General features: G+C 45.4%; 1 pseudogene; it reads right to left on the bottom strand.

The window, feature by feature from the left end:
- Positions 1 to 3,285: 3,285 nt before the first annotated feature.
- Positions 3,286 to 4,688, bottom strand: LOC119046379 (60S ribosomal protein L22-like; annotated as a pseudogene).
- Positions 4,689 to 5,340: the final 652 nt, after the last annotated feature.

The raw sequence follows: 5,340 nt of genomic DNA, 5'->3' as shown, positions 1-5,340 counted from the left end.
GCATAGAATAGAGTTTAATTTTGTGCGTTAGAGATCTTTTGGTATTCAGGGGTTGTCAGACCTTTGGCTTAAGGAAGTTTGATGGGGTTACTGTGGACTTCATTGTTCAAATGCAAAGTTCAGAATAGAGAGTATAATGGAATTTGGAACCTATTCTGCTTTTTTTTTTTTTTTAGTCCAGCTGTTATAATAATATCAAGATGGACGGAATAGAGCTGGTCCTATGTGTAATTTTTCTTACTTTAAAGCAGGCTCCGTGATGAATTTTTAGTTTTGTTTTCGAAAAGTTAGGTAGATTATATTCTTGGTTCATCTTTGTTTGGCAGAGGTAAAATTAGAGGCCTCAGCCTCCTGCTGGCAGAACAAGCTCTCAATTTCTCTCTGTCGAAATTCAATCTGATTTCTACCTTTTTCACTAAAAAGCTGTCAACAGCAAATAAGCATTCTCCATCAGAACCACATTCATTTCTGAGGCACACAAATTCGTCTCATGGGAGAGGATTCAAGTAATTGAAATTGTTTCTGACTTTTAATTTCTTTCCTGGGAAATGGGAAATGATATTAGCCTGGGCTCTGAGCACAGTCCAAAACGAAAGAAGAAGAGACGAGTGTGGAACCTCCTCAGCATGACCCCCAGGACCTTTAAGCCTCAGAGTAGGGCGTGTTTAGAATGCGTAAAGCGGCATCTCTGTCTGCATTCTGGTTTGCAGCTAGTGATCCCATCAGGATTGCAGCTTCATGCTCATAAGCTGCATCAATATAAACTCATTTTTTTTCCAAAAGAAGCAGACTTCTAATAGTGTATACTGCCAGCATAAAAATAAAAAGAAACATTAGTCTTAGAATTTCTTTGAATTTAGTTTGGGAAATGGCCTTTGCTTTGAAAAGGATGACGTTCTAGGTATTGTCTCCTTATTTTTACTTCCTTGGGTTTATTTTATTTATTTAAGATAAATGTTCAGCAGAGCGCATTGGTTTGTAGTGGCCCATTTATGATGAACACGGGCGTTACTTAGGTTGCAGAATCTCTTTAAATAGACTTGTAAAAAATGTGAGCTTTTGGTTTTAAACCGTACATTTCATTATCTTTCACTCTTTCCTGCCAGTTCATGCAAACATTCTCGATCTCAAAATCTCAGGACTGGGACAGGAAGTGTTAGGCATGTCGTACGTGTACAAACGAGTAAGTGCCTATCACACTGAAAGGAACCCCCTGCCCCTCGGACCGTGCAAATGTGTTTGATAGTGTTTAGAAAAGAAGCAGCATTTAAGAAGTAGATTGGGAGTGAGCTAGAAATGTACTGCAAAAGTTATCAGATGATTTCTAGGACTTTTAAAGTCCTCCCAGTTTCTTAGGAGTATTTTGGTTCGTCAAGGTCCCCTTAAAGTGAAGAATCCTAGAATCAAACTCATGGTACCTCACTGGCACAGAATAAAATGCAGTCTGTCTTTTTGGTAATAAATATGTCTGTCTCCATCTCTATCTGTATCTCTACCTAGGTCTAGTCTATATCTACGTGTCTACATGAACACCCGGGTTTATTCTTTTATTTATTCATGTAATTTTTGCAGCTCTACCTAGGAGGGTCCCACCAGTGAGCTGAGTACCATGCAGCCTTGAAGGAGCATGAGCAAGGCTGAGTCTTGGACTGCTGGGCTGGGGAAGATCATGGCCTGGGCAATACATTTTAACAATGGAGATGTGAGATGTTTAAGTAGTGTATGACGACTATACCTAATTCACAGCTGGGTTTAGAAGCTGGACCAGGCTGTGGATGGACAGCCCCCCAGATGGAGGATTGTGAGAGAATTTGTTCAACAGGTGCGGGTAGGAGGGGCTGCAGTACTGACATTCTCCTCCACTGTCCCCTAGATGACTCACCCCCTTCAGCACAATGGAAGTCACAGTTAACCAAACATGCCCTCTTACAAGGAAGCTTAGCAACTGGTTCTCCCTTACTGTGAGCACCATATTATGTCCTTGAGAGAATGTTGTAAACTCAGTTTGTCTTCATTTCATTTCGTTCAAGTGATATTTGTCCACCTTGGGTAGTTGAGTACTCCGAGATGGTGTGGTCTCCCCAAGTCTCCATGAGAAATGGCGTTTCAGTGGGACCTCCCAGGATCAGGAGAAGCTATGCCCACGAGGAAGGACTGGGAGAAGGAGTTTGAGAAGGAAGGAGAAGACAGCAGCTGCTGAGAAGGCCAGTTGGTCAGGGGAGGGACACAGAGACAAGCTGGAGCTTGGCTTGACATGGGGCTAGCAGGATGGGTAAACTGCACCCCATTTTATTCATTCGTACCTGCAGTTCTATTCTCTTTCCTTTTCTGGCCTCTTCTGGGCTCTGCAAAGTTGACCCGTGCAGACCTCATTCAGACTTCCTTGCTGGATGGCTAATTGTTGGATTTGAGCAATGAGACGCAACAGCAGCACCCAGAAGCGTGGAGGGAGAGACGGGCCGAGGTATGCCTCCTCCAGCTCCCTCCCTCCAGCCTAGGCAAGAACTGCATCTGGCTGGTTCCCCCGAGACCTCTCCTCCCGGGCTCCAGCTCTCATTGGGCCCCTGAGCAAACTGACTCTGGTTTTAGGGATAGTCATGCGTTTGTATTGTTTGTTATTGCCCCATCATCTCTGATTTGTTTGCTGAACGATGCCTCTTCTGTAGGTAAGCAGTCCCTAAATTACAGTTTCTTCTCCTGAATGATCTGGGACGAATTAATTCTGTTTCCTGCAGGAAACCCGACTTACCACGGGTGGGCTCTAAGGCTCTGTAGCTGAGGACATGTGAAGTAAAAGCACCACTTTTCTTGCCTCACCCAAGATGTTTGAATGCACATGACAAAAGGGTAGAGCCTTGGGGGCTGCTCGCATCTGGCATCACGCCTCTTTCTAGTGCGAATCAGACAGGAGGCGGCAGAAGGCGTATCATCACGGCTGGAGGAGGGCTCTCCACGTCCCGATTCCTTCTCCTCCCTTCCCATTCGAAACGCTGTTTCTTTTTTCTTTTGGTTCCTAGGTTTTATTCAACAACTCATACAATATGTGTTGGATAAATGAGTTTTTAAAAAAGATTTATTTTTTAGGGAGGGGAAGGAAGAGAGAAAGAGAGGGAGAGAAACATCCATGTGTGGTTGCCTCTCATGCACCCCCCTACTGAGAACATGGCCTTGTAACCCAGGCAGGTGCCCTAGACTGGGAATCCAACCAGCGCCCCTTCGATTCGCAGGCCGGCACCCAACCACTGAGCCACACCACCCAGGACACAAAATGTGTCAGATAGAGTTTTAATCCTCATCTTCTGCCTCTTCTTCGTCCTGGTTTATCTGAAAGTAATACAGTTTGTAACTCTCTTTGCTGTTAGCAGCTACATGCAAGCAGTCATGTAGATTCTTCTTCTTCAGATATTTTTTTGGTGAGATATTTCAAATACCTTTTGGAAAAAGGCACCTCACAAGTTAGTGATCTTACTCTTGCTTCTTTCAAGGGTTACAACCCCTCCACCAAGGTTCCTGGCTTTCCCCTTCACTTCGATTCTCTCCTGAGGGAGCTGCTTGAAATCAGCAGCCTCCGTGATTCCATTTTCTACAGTGTGGGGGCAGTCAAGGGTGCATTTCAAAACCTGCCTCTTATCTTTGTCCCCCTTTGCCTGACACGGACACTGTCCTGCAGTGTCTGTGGCGTTATGGATGAGACGAGATAAATTTACATGGGCTACTGAGTCCTGTGGAGGAAAAGGGATGGGGCAGCCACTTTCTCCAGAGGAAAGCGCCCCGACCCTTGCCTTGACAGACTTTTATTGGGTTCCGTTTGCACTGGAATAAAGCTCATCAATCATTGTCAGGCAGAAATGATTAAACAATAGATAACATTCAAAGAACTCTGAGGGCTCATTCTGAGTTAGGGTCAGATAGTTAAAGGCCCATAAAACTTTGGGGAAACAAACTCCTTTCAGATTTGGACCCTTATCATTTAAATTGAGGATATTAGCAAAGTAGGTTTCACAGGATTTTATGCATTCATTCTTAGACCTGGTCGCCCTGGGGAACCCACCCTTTTCAGGGCCACACCTACCTCTGGCATGTTTCTGGATCAAGTGAGGCAGGGGAAGTAAGGTGTAAGAAGTCTCCTAATCTCTTGATTAAGATCTCTTGGTTAACCAAGAGATTAGGAGAGTTCTTACAGACAGAATGAGGACTCAGGCTATGTCAAAGCTGAGGGGTGAGGGTGCATCACCCCCTTTTGCTGTAGCCCCCAAGTCCTTCCCTGAGGGCCCCCCGTGATCATGTCTGTCTTAGTCATCCCTCCCTTGAGGAATCTTACCTGTCATTGGCTAACCGATCAAACACTGGGGGCCAGGCAGGATGTAGTAAAAGGAGGAGAGGCTGTGCCCTTGCCAGGGAACTTTGTCTCCTTAGCGGATTATGATCTCAAGGTCGCTCACTCAGCCTTAGTCATGTGGGGGTTACAGCTTCTGAAACCAGGCAGAGCAGTTCCCAACATTTGCTACAAGCTTCTTCCAATCTGGCCGGTCTGCCAGCCAGCTCCTGGTGGGCTGAATGCAGAATGCCGTCTGGGGTGAGCTGCACAGGAGCCAGGCCCAGGAGGCCCACGTGCCAGTCCCCGCACCGAGGCCTCACTCGGAGCCACACTAACCCGAAAGGCCATTTCTGACCTCTAACATTGCCATGGTGCGCTAAGCTGAGAATGTATCCTGAAATCTGTGCATTTCTAGCCTGGCAGCCAACATGTGATACACAGATCCATGCTAAATATGCGTGGCTGGTGATGATTTGCTAAGTTACTCCTTCCTCCAGGGCAGGACTTTTACAAGACTCCTGGGGATAGTACTTGGGCCCCGAATATAACATCTTAGTATCTACCTCACTTGTGAGGAGGGTCACAAGGAATTTGTTGCCATTCAGACTTAAAATATGCAAATAATTACCTATGGATTCATAGGTATCCTATAATAGCAGAATTCTGCTGTTCTGCTGTGCTCTTTTGAGACAGAGAGAAAGCAAGTAAGATGCAGTTCATGTGCAGGGAGCAGTACTGAACCCCAGCCTGCTCTGTCTGCGTCACGGAAGCAAACGGGGCAGGTGACTCACGTCTGTAACAAACTCCTTGGAATAAAAAGATCAAGGACCACTGCTTTCACACTGAACTATTACAAGATATATAGCTTCTCATTTTGTGATATGTATATAAAGAGAACTTATTTTCTTTTCCTGGGGAGAGTAGATGTCAAGGAACAACAATCCTTCACAAACCATTGTTGTTCACATTTAGAATGTCAGCTTCGGGAGGGTGGGGCTGCGTTTTGTTCACTGCTATGGCCC

The sequence above is a fragment of the Artibeus jamaicensis genome, unplaced genomic scaffold (assembly GCF_021234435.1).
Source record: "Artibeus jamaicensis isolate MK-2021 breed Jamaican fruit bat unplaced genomic scaffold, CSHL_Jam_final contig_3152, whole genome shotgun sequence".
NCBI lineage: Eukaryota > Metazoa > Chordata > Mammalia > Chiroptera > Phyllostomidae > Artibeus > Artibeus jamaicensis.
The sequence above is the reverse complement of the archived record's forward strand: the minus strand, read 5'-3'. Positions and strand labels throughout refer to the sequence as shown.